General features: G+C 42.3%; 1 protein-coding gene across 1 annotated transcript in view; it reads left to right on the forward strand.

Annotated features, from left to right (window-relative positions):
- Positions 1-3,327: 3,327 nt before the first annotated feature.
- Positions 3,328-13,396, forward strand: part of cdon (cell adhesion associated, oncogene regulated) — a 39,055-nt gene continuing 28,986 nt past the window's right edge. Inside the window, exon 1 of the mRNA XM_086216434.1 lies at positions 3,328-3,771. The gene's annotated coding sequence lies outside the window, so the exon portion shown is untranslated. The remainder of the gene's footprint in view (positions 3,772-13,396) is intronic.

Genomic DNA, 13,396 nt, shown 5'->3' on the forward strand with positions numbered 1-13,396 from the left:
TGTGAGGACCGCTGGCAACAGATCTGATATGACTCTGCAGCACCAAAATCTGGTATTTTTTTGCAAGCAACCCAAACCTGCATGTATTTTTGCAGATATTTTGACATCCTGTTTCATCCTTTGTGCATTGAATCTTTCATTTCATTTCATTGAGTATCAGTTTAGGCCATTTTCATCCTGAATTGATTTATTTAATCAGAGCACAGTCTCAACAAACAAATTTGCCTGATGCATATCCTCTTCCTCTACCCTCAGATCTGCAGTTTTATATGATTTTCATGCATCTTTGAGTCCAGAATCCATTAAATCCAACAGTTTTATTATAAAAAGCAGTATGATTATTCATGTGGTTTGCATGTACTAATGATGTACTAATATCATATTCAGGACAAACACCTGTCAGATGGATTTTCCACATGGCAAACCAATGCCTTAATACTAGTCTATGAAGAGATAATAATGGATGAATTAGAACTGAAACCCTTTGTTTCAGTTCCAAGCTCATGTATGCAATATGAGAGCAAAACTGGAAAGTGACTCAACAGAATAAAGAGCAAACAAAGAAGAAAGACAGTCATACTTCATAAGGACAGAAGTCTGGCACAGCAAGACAAAGGTTTTAAACAAAAGCAGGATGATCCGTCTCCTGTGAGTGAAAACAGTTGAAGCACCCGTCCTTCATTAGGCTCATCTCCGCCGCTCGTTTCCTCCATGTTGTTTTCTTTCTCCTCCTGTGTCAGAGGTTTGCTGGTTTGTTGGCTTTGGCCCTGAGGGAGCCTCAGAGAGATTGGGTCACACCTTCCACCATATAGGCTGTCGGATGGTGAACTGCACCTGCTGTCTGGGACAGGGTGGGCCCGCCGCCGCCACAACCACTGCCGCCCGGCCAACGCTACAGCACCTAATTACAGCCTCAAAGATGATTATGTTGTTTACTCATACCCGTACCTACAACAGATGACTGTTTCATGCTTCCTCCACCCGCCTCATCTCACCTACTGATGAGGAAACAGCTGCAGCCAACCAACATTCATCCCAACCAACCAGCAGGTCGGATGCCAGAAATGACTCGTAGCTATTAGCTGTTCAAACATCCCCTTCAACATAACTCTGATTGGATTCAATGGGCCCAGTGACGGCGGGTTAATCTACAGGGCGCTCTGTATTCCTTAATGCCTCAGAGGCCACTGGGATTGAGGCTCCATGTTTAGTTGCTCTAGATTTACTCTCCATCATCTGAACTGTGTGAACTCTGTGTGTTGATACTGACCAATGGCTATATTTAGATGACCAATTTGCCACAGGAGGGTCAGCGTGTCTGTCTGTCTGTTTACATGATGTTGATGGCAGTAGATCCTGCCGTAGTTTTTAATGTTCTGCAGGGGTTTTCACAGTGGGCTCTTTTTAGTTCCAGCATCCAGTTGTTAGTGGAATCATCATTACTCTGAATACTATAAAAGCAACAATTTATTTTGTTACTGTCTTATTCACTCAACTATTTGATTAAATCTGCAAAACCACTGTCCAGAAATGTTAGAGTGTTGCTTTATTTTTTCACAAACTAATGTGCTAAAATCTTCACGGGAGGGTGTGGCTGCCTGTAGTTCAGATGCCTGGAGAGAAGCTGCAGCAGGGCAGCAGGGTCGGTCTGGAGCTCATTGCCTGCTTCCCTGGAGGGGCCTCAGAGCTGGGTGGACAGTCTGCTGGACAGTCTGCTGGACAGCCTGCTGGACACTGGTTCAGTCAAATCACTGGTTTTACGAAAGGGGATCTGGAGTGGAGGAATGACAAGAGTGTGTTTGAAATCATGACAGTCTGTAGGAGAACTGTGCTGACTGATGCGGCAACTATTTTATGACTGAAACTTCACTCCAAGCAGTAAAATCTTGATGGTTTAATGGACTCCAGACTGGAGATTTGAACTGTCACGACAGCTGAAAAACAAATGACCCCCCCACCCCCAAAGGGAAACAATTATAAACACTCCTTTGGAGAAGTAACTGATGACATAATAGAACAGTTTGTGCTGATTCATTCTGAAAGAGCAGCAGTCAATAACCCCCCCCCACACACACACACACACACATACACACACACACACTGCACCAATGGCAGGTACAATGTGGTCGTTCAGCTACTCTGTGGACCCCTTTTTACTTAATTCTCTATTAATAAAAGTTGGAAATTTATCTGTGAAAAAGTGCAGGAGGAGGAGTCACTCCCCGTTAACTTCAATTAAATTTCAATTTATGTCAGAAAGTGCCTTTTTGCGCTTGTTTCAAACTGATATTAGTTCACTTCTTCTGAAAACAAAGTTATTAACTTGTTTCATTTTGCTTTTATATTAGCAACAAGCCTCGCCCATCAGTAATAGTGACTACATCTCTAGATGCTTGCGGGTCCTATAGGCATTTGCCTGCATTTTATGGTTAAAGTTCCTGTCTAATCAGAGAGCTGTCGTGATTCATCTGGTGTGTAATTAAACGCTGGTTTGATTTTGGTAGATCAACAAAATCATTTCAGTTGTCAAAATGAGCAAACTAAATAAATGAATGAGGAAAAAAAACAAAATTATTTTGAAGATATGTTTTATAACAATTAATTTCTGTTGTTCATACATCTGTCTCTTCTTGTGCATGAATGTTGTAGTTCGAGTTGTAATATGTCTTGATTTGCTCTGGCAGGTACTTAAACAATTGGATTTATTAATTTGAAAATAAATTTCCACCCGATTAAGTCAGACATTCATGGGTTTTGGGGCCTCATTCTTTTCATTTTATGCACCAATTTGTTCTTAAGCAAAGCGTGGGACTTAATTAGCCCTCAGTTTAGTCTTACAGACAGGATAATCGTAACTCCTTCCTCAGGGCAACTTTTGTGTACTTCTGGACTTTAATTTTAACAAGCAAAGAAAAATGGATGGAAGGCTTTAGTGTGTAAGAACAACTTCATGGGAAAGAATATTACATGAATGAGGCCCATTGTTCTTTGTTTGTTTCAGAAATAAAAAAAAAATAAAATAAAACAAAATCTTTCAAGATGTGCTCCTTCACATCGTGATATAATGCAATAAATGTGCATCGTCATCATGATCATCATTATCATCCAACCAGATCATATCTACGGGCTGTTAAGTCGGACAGGTGTATGCAGAAGGAGGAACTGATGATTGTAAAACTTGTTAATGCACAATCTCAACGCGCAGCAGCCCTCCTCTCCCTCCCTCCTCCCTGCCTCCCTCTCTCCCACCCTCCTGCCTGCCTCCCCCTCCCCTCTCTGGGACAAGTATTGAGCTGTGGGGCTGGGACATTCCTGGTTTGACGACCAGCCTCGCCGCTTCCATGATTTGCTGAGCAATTCGACACTGGCTTCAAAGATGCGTGTGTAGAGGAGGCAGCGCAGTGGCGGCGGAGACTTGGAGGAGAACTTACTATCAGACTCTCAGTGTGTGTGTAGTGTGTGTTGTGAGCGCACCATTATCTGGACGTTTATATTCCACAACACGGACTCAAAGCTTACTATCATCAGAAAAGTCTCCAGGAGCAGCAGCACCTCAGCTCGGGTTGAGACCAGGGGGAGTTGGCGCACCTTGGCCCCGAAGCCTGCTGCTCTACGGTTCTGAGAACTCTCTCCGGCTGCTTTCCTCTTCCTGCCGTCGTCTCGCACTTTCAGCCCGAGTGTAATGGAGGGTCCCGTGCGGATTTGCCACCAGGAGAATGCGTTTTGCTTCTAATTCAACCGACGGCTCGCAGCTTTTACCCTCCTGTAGAGGTAAGGACGGACCAGGGGAGTCTGAAAGTCAGCCCCGGGGGCCCGGCTGGCTCACCGGGTGAGGGGCTGGGGAGGCTTCGGAGTGCGCACCGGAGAAACGTGAATGTAACAAACTATAAAAGTTAAAAAGGCAGAACTATCATTAGTGCTCCACTAATGTATTCCTCGAACATTATGGTGATTTCTAAACTTTCCTGGGGAAGTGGGGAGCAGCGGCGCGGATCGGCAGTGTGCGCCGTCGGCGTGGAAAACGTCGAGACCAATATTCTGTACTTGTGTTTCCACGAATCCGCATTATAGTCAACATCTACACCTGTAATACAACATCTAATGACTTACAAGTTATTACACACCCAGATATTGAGGTGAGGCAGGAAACAGGCACAATACAGTTAAAAGAATGTTCCCTGAAAAGTACAATGTTAGTTTTTATGACGCCAGAGGTGTAGATTTGGACTAACAAACGGTACAAAGTGAATGTAATTCTCGTTCCAAAGGGTGACAAGCACCTTTTTCTCCTTTAGGCATCTCTATTATGGGGTGTGCACTTTTACCACCCTGGAAAAAGAGACAATTCCTTGTTTAATTTGAGATGTCAGAATAAGATGGAAGCTTCAACTACATATTGCGTCTTCACTCAGGATAAACACACCATTCACGTGTTGTTTTGTTGTTGTTGTTGTTGTTTTTACAGTATTCTTGTGCAGAGTAGTAGACTCATAATCACGTGTGATCTTTGCTCATTTGCAGCTCATTTATCTGAGTTGATTGACATCCAAGAAAATGCCTACATATTTGTTTGGTAAACAGGTTTGGAAGGCAGCATCACGTCAACCTGATGGCTTTGGGGGCTTTATGTCGGTCCTGAAATGTGTTAAAATGGCAAATAGATTCATGAGTTGACACTTGAAGTGTGACAGTCCTAAAACGAACAGGGAATACGTGAAACATTTTTGCTACCAGAGTTGTACTTTTACCATGGATTTACTTTTAGAGCCAACTTTCCGGCACATTTCCCCTCCCGTGTAGAAACATGGAGGCTTAGACTAATATTTGAAGTTGTGTTTCTCTGCCCCCCTTCTCTCTCTCTCTCTCTCTCTCTCTCTCTCTCTCTCTCTCTCTCTCTCTCTCTCTCTCACCCCCCCCCCCACACACACACTCTCACTTTCTCCACAGACAGAGAGCCATTATTGTTTTAGATTAATCCCCCAAGGGTGCTATAAATGTTAGGTTGGTAAAACCATGTTAGTACGGTTCTGATTTGGCACGTGCGCAAATCACGGCGTCTCGAGGAAACTGTACGTGACGGCTCCAATGAAAGTGTCATTGTTTACTGATGAGGAATGTGATTTATTTATTTTTACTGATTCCGAGCAAAAGATGAAGTGTTAGTTGACAGTTGATGGAAAAGTTGGAAGTTGTTGTTTTTTTTTTAAATGTCAAATAGATACCTGAGTTTTGTTTTCCTCGAAATGAAACAAGTTCAATACTTTCTCCTTGGCCGTCTTCACCTTCTTTTATCGTAGTCGCAGCAACTCAGATTGCAGGTGTGCAAACCCTTTTGGACACCTTGAGGAATCCGTGTTGTTGAATTGCATTTTTTGCATACAAATAAGTAAAGGTATGATTATGGAAGTACAACAAATCGCATCCATGCCGCTCCTCGTGTAAGATACAAGATAAATAGATTTTAAATATTCCATATATGGGGGGGGGGGGGGTGTTTGAGTGGAGGTGTGCTCAGTAAAAGTGTCTCACTCTCCTTCTGGCTGGTCCTGGACGCTATCATCAGCACATCACGGCGACTTTTGTTACATAGGGGTAAACCTCAGAAAACGGAACGCTTCTGGAGAACAAAGTGTCTCTCGATCCCTCTCAGATGCATGACATCCAGTCAGTGGGACACACATGGCTGCTCGCAGATAAAACACTTTCAAGTTCAAACAGTTACTCCAGCATTGTTGCGTCAGCGTGGGGAGGGAAAGGGGGGGGGGGTGCGAGAAGACACTTCCGATGGCTCTCAAATCCTTTCTCCTCAATATTGGGGGAGCTCTTGACAAGTGTAGGGACAGATCTGCTCTTTGTGGGGAGGCTGGGACACTGACGGCGCTCATGTCCGGGGAGAAACCCTGCCTCAGCTCGAGTGTTTCCCTAAAGTTGGTTTCTGGTTATTTTTTGAAGCCCTGTTCCCTCGACTTGCTTTATGATTTCTCACCTTCACTCCAACAACTTTTATCACTACTCAATGTTGCGAAAAGAGGAGCTTTGCTTTTCTCTGCGTTTGTGTTGCTTTGGTGCAAAACTATGCAAAAGAGAAGCTCTGACTTTTTTTTTTTTTTTTTATTCTTGGGGACAAAATATGAAGGCTGCTGGATCGATTCAGCTTTTCCATGCCTGACGCCAGTAAACGCTGAATTGTTTTGTATTACTTTTATCATCATAAATAATGAAGAGCAAGCAGCTGTGTCATAACCTCTCCTCGGCTCTTTATTTTAGGACAAATGTAGCGTAGTTGTCTACCAGCACACTGCGGATGCATGACGTAGTCCAGTCCCACAGAATTAGATTTAATAGATTGGCCTCTTTTTCATCAGTAGCTGATCTATTGGAGTCCAGTATTCAATCACAGGGCAATGCCACAGTTGCGGATCACCTTGCTGACTCTGCTGCATGATTTAATATTTTTAAAAAATGGACTAGAGACGATTTTGGCTGATTTACTGAGTGTGAAAGGATTTTCCATATTAGAGGGAAGGCTCATTTTTATATCATTATTCTAATTTTCTCTGAAAATGCCAGTGATTGTGGTGATTTTTCATGGGAAGTCTGTCAAACAAAGAAGCTCTCTCATGTACTGTAAGCAGGCGGGACGTCTGCAGCGCCACAACATTTAACTGAAAGGAGTGTTTTACAGTGAGATTTTGTACCTTCCTGCATGGTGGCAGTCCAAACTGCGATTTATATCAATTAATTGTGTAGCCTTAATGCTGGGAATGTGAAATATGCTACAGCTACAGAATGGACCCAGAAATCCATGATTCGCTTGCTATAGATGTTTGAATTCCATCTGCACCATGTTTGCCCCCCACCCACCCACTGTTGGGATTGAAAGTGACGACTGTTTCCACTGTCACTGTTCTTTGACTCACAGGGAAATTAGTAAACCATTAGCGTCCCGACTCTTATCAGACAGACTCGAACAAAGCACAACGATGCCATTAAGTGTGCTCGAATAATGTTTGAGCTATTAAGAGTGCCGGCTAATGATAAACACATGTTGCTGTAGGAGAACTATGTTAAGTGGGCAATTTGAATGTAAGCATGTGTAATGATAGCAGCCCCTGCACTCCTAATAATGGCTCTTATGTAGCGTTTTAATCACAGCAGCAGTCGCACAGTGACAAATGGACGTCGGATAGCGGAGGAGGAGCCAACACGTGGGTTTCCATGGCGATGATGAGGCTTCAATGAAGCTGCGTCACACTCGTCAAGACTGATGGGTTCAAATTTGTAAAGAGATGAATCTAGAGCTGTATCAGTTAATCAGGTGAAATAAAATCAATCGATAATTATTTTTTGGGATGAATGGTAGAGGGGGGGGGGGGGGTTTGGCCGATATTTTACAACTGATTGTGGCGATGGGCGATTATGACAACCGTTGATAATTTTTCGTGTGGTACATTTAGAAATTTGCTCAAAGTAATTGTCAATTTAAAAAAAGTTACGTTTACTTTAATAAAAAAAAAACATTCGGAAAAACCCAGAATTTTTATTGTATAGATGAATTACTCTGATACCAATATATATATAAAAATATATATATAAAAAATATATAAATATAAAAAAAGACCAATATCTGCTGAGTGGTAACATACTGATATTATTGCACCTATCTAATTATATCCCAAATTATTTTTTTGGTATAACTTACTAACTTATTTTTTTTGACAGTTAATTTTTATTTTATGATGGTAAATTAAGAGTCTTTGGGTTTTGGACTGTTGAATTAACAAAAGGAGCATCCTTTTTCTAGACCAAACAGTTGATTGAATAATCATGAAAATAATTTGTAGATGAATCTATGATGGCCAATATTCATTGGCTGCTGCACATGATTAACCCTTCAAGTCATTTATCAAATTTTATCAGATTTTCTGGTTGGACAAAAACAAATCAACAACAACAACAACAAAGACAATACAAAGTTTGAAAATTGCAGTAAAAACAGAATCGGTCAATGAAAGTAGAGTCTGCTGTCAGTTGAAGAGCCGCCTTTGCTTTTAGAGGGTGGGAGTGGCCGGCATGTGAGTGAAAGTGATGTGGTCAGGGAGGGCGTGTCTATTTAGGTGACTTAAGTATATTTTGGGCACCTCCCACACTCTCCCATTTTCTCGGCCGTCCACATTTAAGGCAGCAAACCTCAGCTGTGGTTCTAAAGCAAATGGAAGCAAGTTTAAACCCTAAATCACAATGTGGCTCAGTTGTTTATTTGGTTTTGCACTGTGATCTCTCAAACTTTCGCTCTGAAGGATCGACTGTTGCCTGAGAGTCATAAAAGAGGAAAGTAATCATATTTTCCACCATCATCACAATATTTGGACCTGGGAATGTAGTCGTTTTCTAAATCTCTGGCTAATCTACTTCATCTTCTTAGTAGAATGTTTCAAATTTAGTGTTAAGTTTGACATTTGACCTCCCGAGCAGGCATTCCCAAACTTAAACCTGGTTTATTTTGAACTCTTGACACTTAAATCTCCGTCTACTCCCATCGCTCATGAATTGAGTCATACTGCAGCGTTTTTTTCCCATTCAGTAATACCAGCCTTTGCTCTGCAAGCTCCCATTCGTCAAGGACAGTCTCGCAGCTCAGGCCCCATTAGGTGGACTGAGGGGAGTTTGGGCGCTGAGCCAAAGAGCCCCCATGTTCAAGGAGCCATGGGGTGCTGATTGACAACATGCAGCAGCCATGAGCTGGGGGTTGATGGGAAAGATGGGCATGTTCAAGAGAGGGTTCTGCTGCTTAGTTGGTGAGTACACCCTGCAGCTGCAGCAGGAACAGCTTTTACTTTCTGCTCAGTCGTTCCTCCATAAATTTTTTCTAGGGACAGGCTGTGAGCGGGTAAATTGAAGCCACGTTGGAGTGGTCATGGAGGAAAACACAGTAGCTGAAGGTGTCACTGGTGTTTATACACAGCTGTCATTAGTAAGATGTCTTATCTGCTCTCAGCTCTCACTGACATTACTTCAACTCCACATATGTTCCTCTACGTCCACCGGCTCCGACAGATGATCCAAACAGCCTGACCGGCCCTGCAGTGCAAGCATGTTACTCCAGGAGGTCACAGATAGGCTGCGTGCTTCCTCTCTCCTCAAAATGTCAAAGTTGAACTGGCTGCAGACGCACGTAAACTCCAGCGTCAACAGATGGTAGGTTTAAGTTTCTAAAAAAAAAATTAAGAACCTGGAAAGACCTGCAACTGGATAATGACTTTCGAGAGATTTGAGAAATGAAATGAGAAACATCAGGGCGTAATTGCTAAGACAAACAAACAGTTTTTGAGAGCAGCAGAAACAGATGTTCCAGCCAGCCACTGAAAAATGCAGCAGTCCGTGCGGGGATGGAGATAGGCGGCCGTCTGAGGTCTGCTTCTACTCTGAAGATGGTTTGTTTTCTGCTCATGTAATGGAAATACAGGCTTCAGCTAAACATATCTATATGTTCTGAATGTGATAAGGGAATGTAAACCACAGTGCTTTGAGGAAAACACTGTCCAAGCAGCTAGAGATAAGATGATCTGGACACTTTGATAGAGACTATGACTTTTCTTTAAAGTGACGATTCACCCAGAAAGTTTATTTTTCACCTTACAAAAAGGTGTCCTGACCTCATAAAGACTTTTTTCTTTAAATTCCTACAATGCTAGTTGGTTGCAATGCTAGCTGGTTGCCCTTGACCACGCTTGTTCATGTTAACGCTGAATAGGAAGTCTTATATTTAATTTGTTTTTGGCTCACATCAAATTATTTATAGTTAACACAGCACAAGGTGAGATAATGGAAGACATGGATTCAACCAGATGATGATCTTGAGTTTGTAAGTAGCATTAGCCATTAGGTTCAGGCTAAATATATTTGGCTTCCTGACTTTTTGAGTCGAAAAATAGTGATGCATGGTGTGAAAAAGGTCTCATCAGCTATTTGTCAATCAATCAATCAATCAATCAATCAATCAATCTTTATTTATATAGCGCCAAATCACAACAAACGTCATCTCAAGGCATTTAACACAGAGCAGGTCTAGAACCTCACTCTTTAATACAAATGAAAGAGACCCAACATTCCCACATGAGCAAGCACTCGGCGACCTTGGTGAGAAAAAACTCCCTTTTAACAGGAGGAAACCTCAGGAAGAGCCAGGCTTGGGGCGGCCATCTGCCTCGACCAATTGGGGTTGAGAGGGAGAAGTAGAGGCATGGGGATGGGCTGGAGAGGAGAGAGAGACACAGGGCCAGGGCGAGCGAGTGGTTGGTCCTGGACAGGAAGCGATCAATCCAACGTCTACAGCACCAGGTGACCTGCAGGAGAAGGCAAGTTTATTTTATTTGTGTAGCTCCAAATCCTAACAACAGTTACCTCATGACAATTTAAAAGTAGAGCATGTCCAGTACCACACACCTTCAATGAATTTATACCCAACAATTGTTCACGAGCAAGCACATCCTGCAATGGCAGCGACAAATACCTTCCTTTTGACAGGCAGGAACGTCAAGCAGATCCAGGCTCAATGGGAATGGCCTTCTGCTTTGACCAGTTGGGGGGGAGGGAATTTATGAGTTCTCTTTTCGGCTTTTAAAAGACATTATAGTCTTCATCATTTTCTGTCTGATCAGATCATATGCTCTGTTGGGCTTGATAATAATACCAAAAGACTGCCTTGAGCTGTTTGAAGTCTTTTTTAGCCGTACAATTTGAAGTTTGTTACTTTCTGTAAATGCCTTTTATGATGTGCTCATAACCATCTGAGGGAGTGCTCTTGGCTCATGTAGCTATAATATACTGTATGTGATTTTAACATGATGCAGAACCCCACATGTATAAGAAGGAACAAAACATTCTCTTGGAGGTTTCTACAGTACGTGGCATTTTACACAATACTCGCTTCTCGCCAAAAGACACTTTCCCATTATTGTTGAACAAATCCACGGTGAGAGCCATTGTTTCACGGTGGGTGTCTCGAGTTTTTTCTCAGCGACTTTTTTTTTTTTTTTTTTTTTTTTAGCCCAAGGGAGTTAACTTCTGCGCCGAACACTTGCTGACAGCCCTCACAGCAAATTTCTCAGATCATATGAGGGGGATTTTTTTTTTCGGCATCATCAGCGTCGTCCTCTTTGTAACATTTTTCCATTCCTGAAACTGACCCCACTAAATATGCCCAACTTAGTCCGTCGCTTCGGCAGGGGCCTCAAGAGTTAGTCCTTTCTTTTTGAAACCGTTAGCAACCACAACTTTCTATTTCAAACGTTGAACCAATAAGTCACATCTGACATGGGTTTTCTGCGGACCAGAATGTGTGTGCTGCTGAAAAGCCAGCTTGAGGATCAGCAAGACTATATTAAGTCAAAACTAGTGGCTGGCACTCCCCTCCGGCTGACAAACAGGCTACTTGTTTGAAAGGCTGTTTTTTTTTTCTCCCAGATCTGAGTGTGAGGCAGTGTGGGTACCGCTGCTGCCACCATGGCCTGTGGTTCTCAGTGCCATTTTGGGCTATCGAGATGCGACCCCATTGGATGCAGTGGGACCTCTTATTTATAAAAGATAGTAGCATAGAAGGATGTAAGATTCCATCGGTGCAGTTTTCTGCATTTTTTTTTATCGAAGTTCAGAAGTGTGCAGGGTTGAATTTGTCCACCGATCAGCAGTGATAGACTGAAAGTAGTTTTTTATGATTATTTTGCTTCTCCTAGCACAGCAGCGGGATAAAGATCAACAAAAAACACTTAAACCAAGAGAATCTACATCGGTATCTGCATCAGCGGTGCATTAGAGTGTCCCGCACTCAGGGTGATCTTATTACAAGTGCACAGCTTGAAATTCATAAATTTACTGTGATCGGAACAGACATTACCTCAGTTTTCAGCGTTATCATTTTGCGTTTTAAAAATTTGTATTGATTGCAAGTGACATATGTAGGTATTTTTGCTCAAATCACGTGGAAATGGAAATTAAGATCCTCATTCAGCTTATTTTGCCCTTGGTGTTATGTCACATTGTTAGAACTCACGCTCCATTTACATTAAAACCATCTTGTTTTGGGCGATTTGTCTATTTGTATTGTTTGCAGAGAGGCAGATGACGTCAACTGTTGGGTGAACGAGATTTGTGGCAGTTTTTTTTTTCTCGTGCCTGTCTGTCAGAAATGAAAAGCAGAACAGAAAGAGAACTCCTGACACTCCCCACTGGTTCTGTTCATTGGTGTGTTCCTGGCAAATCCAACCACCCAAGATGTTTGATGCATTCGTCATGTCTCTCTGGGCTTTTTAGAAATGATCGGACGTTGTGTAATCATAATAATGATAATGATAATGATAATAATACGCTGCAGTTTGAAGTGAGATGAGGAAGCAGACAAAAATGTGTCGCTTCTGAACGTGGTTCTGAATGAGCCCGGATTATGTTGGCGCTTGTTCCTACAACTTTCCTCTTCAGATCACTCAGAACGCATCGTAACAGCAGCTTTGAACCGTACCTGTGTAGCTAGTTTTTTTCTGAAGGAATAACAAAGTTCTTTAAGAAAAAAAATCAAATGTGATGAAGAACAATTACCTCATCATGATATATATATCGCAACTTTGATGTAGAAGTACACACTGTGATAGATCTTGGCTGGATTAGCCACCTTCCCCCAGCATACTGCTTGGTGATAGATGGAAACACATCTCCAGTTTGACTTACCTTAATTTAGTCAAAATAAATCTCTGTCACCTTCACACAGTAGCAAACCCCACATACACCAGCAGAGCTATAGCAGCAGGTTCTGTATTATTATGTTTTGCTTGTTGTTATGAGGTTGTGTTTCTATTGGCACCATCACAGACGCGACGTCATCTGCCAGCCAGAAGTTCCTCTCACCTCTAGAGCTGCAGCTCTGAGCGGCGAACACACTAAACATTTCGTGTTTTTACTGTTTGATAGAGAGCCAGAAGTGGAAAGTCAAATTGTGTGTGTGTGTGTGTGTGTGTGTGTGTGTGTGTGTGTGTGTGTCTGTGCGTGCGTGTGCACGTTGTTGTTGTGCCTCCACTAAGTTTGCAATGTCTTCATTGACGCACAAGACGTTTGTAACAAGGCGAGTCGGATAAACATTTAGACAAACTAAATAGAGCATTTACTCACTCAGTTCAGGAATTTATATTTGTCTTCTCCTCCTCCAACTTGTTCATACAAGGGAGCCGGTTTGTTTGTTTGAGTTTATGCAAGAGATTTGTGGAATCGGTGAAGAAGACTAATTATATTTTAACCTTTTTACAAATGTTTGTTTTTGTTCAGCTGGCTGACTGTGGAGTTCAAGCTTTCGCAGACAAGACCTTCTGTCCCATAAATCCTCTCCCCTAGGCAGCCATTACTCCAT

The sequence above is a fragment of the Aulostomus chinensis genome, chromosome 10, assembly GCF_037954235.1.
Source record: "Aulostomus chinensis isolate RoL2024-O1b breed Wild chromosome 10, RoL_Achi_v1.0, whole genome shotgun sequence".
In the NCBI taxonomy this organism is placed as follows: Eukaryota; Metazoa; Chordata; class Actinopteri; order Syngnathiformes; family Aulostomidae; genus Aulostomus; species Aulostomus chinensis.